This window comes from Chaetura pelagica, unplaced genomic scaffold, assembly GCF_000747805.2.
Source record: "Chaetura pelagica isolate M959 unplaced genomic scaffold, ChaPel_1.0 scaffold701, whole genome shotgun sequence".
Classification (NCBI taxonomy): domain Eukaryota; kingdom Metazoa; phylum Chordata; class Aves; order Apodiformes; family Apodidae; genus Chaetura; species Chaetura pelagica.
The window spans coordinates 30,744-31,901 of NW_009952063.1; the positions used below are offsets into that span (position 1 = coordinate 30,744).

A 1,158-nucleotide genomic window follows, 5' to 3' on the forward strand; every position below is an offset into this window, starting at 1 on the left:
TGGAGCCAGACACGGAGCTAGAAATAGGAGGGAGGCACCCAAAGCTGGAAAACTGCCCGGGCTGGGGGAGGGCAGAGGTGGGGGGCACCTCGCACCCCCCCGCTCCCCACCGCAGCCCCCCTGGGTGTGGGGACGTGACCAGGCCCCTGCACTGGGGCAGTGTTGGAGGGACAGTGACAGCAAAGGAAACCCCAGTGCCACCAGTGCCACCCAGTGCCGCCCCTCCAGGCTGCCAACCTGCCTGCCCTGGACACTGCCGAGCCCCAAAACCTCCCTTTTTTGGGGGGGGACAGGCTGGATCAACACCCCTGAGAGGCGGGGCGCGGGCCACGCAGGCTGGATCAACACACCTGAGAGGCTGAGCGCGGCCCTCGCCCTCCTCTGCCCGGAATTAACATTCCTCTGGGGATTTGGGAGGGATTTTTTCTCCCTTTTCCTGCCCATTCCCTGTGCTCGGCTCGGTTCTCTCCCGCTGCCAGGCCTCGGCTCCCAGCCGGGCTATTTCTGCCTCCTCCTCCTCCTCTCCCCGCCACCGCCCAGAGCCAGGAGGATCCCGTGTGCCCTGCCCGGAGCTGGGGAAATGCCAGGCGGGAATTTTCTGGGATGCTGCTCCCTCTGGGGGTTCGAGCTGCTGCGTTTTCAGGGATCCCCGAGGCCATGGGGGTGCAGCTTGGCCGGGCGGCTCCACAGGGAGCTGGACGTGACCCTTCCTCTTCGGGGTGTCACCTGCTGAAGGGGGTGGCTCATGTGGGACATTATCCCAAATCTGTGACATCCCGAATCTGTGACATCCCTGCCTGGGAAGAGACCTGAGGGGGAGCTGGGGGACGGGGGGGATGTGGGGTCACTCTTGTACCGCAGGGACCGAAATCTCTTTGCCTCGGTGGGTTTGGGGACAACGTGCTCTGGCAGCACAAGGAGCTGGAGCCAGGGTGATGCTTGGGATTCAGGGGCTGAGGAGGGAAGGGGCTCACTCAGAGGTGTCCCCTGTGGGGGTCCCTCCGGGCGGGCTGGGGACCCGCAGGAGGGGCTGGAGGTCCCAGCCCGGCTTGGAACTGCGGGATTTTGCCGGTGGTAAAATAAAAATCACAAATCCCTCCCAGGATCCTCGCTGGGACCCCCACCCCTACCGGCCCCGCGGGGACCCCCCAGCCCCTC

The 1,158-nt window shown here is 65.5% G+C and overlaps 1 protein-coding gene across 1 annotated transcript in view; it reads left to right on the forward strand.

The window, feature by feature from the left end:
- Positions 1–1,158, forward strand: part of CDC42SE1 (CDC42 small effector 1) — a 7,903-nt gene that overhangs the window by 1,137 nt on the left and 5,608 nt on the right. The window lies entirely within an intron of this gene.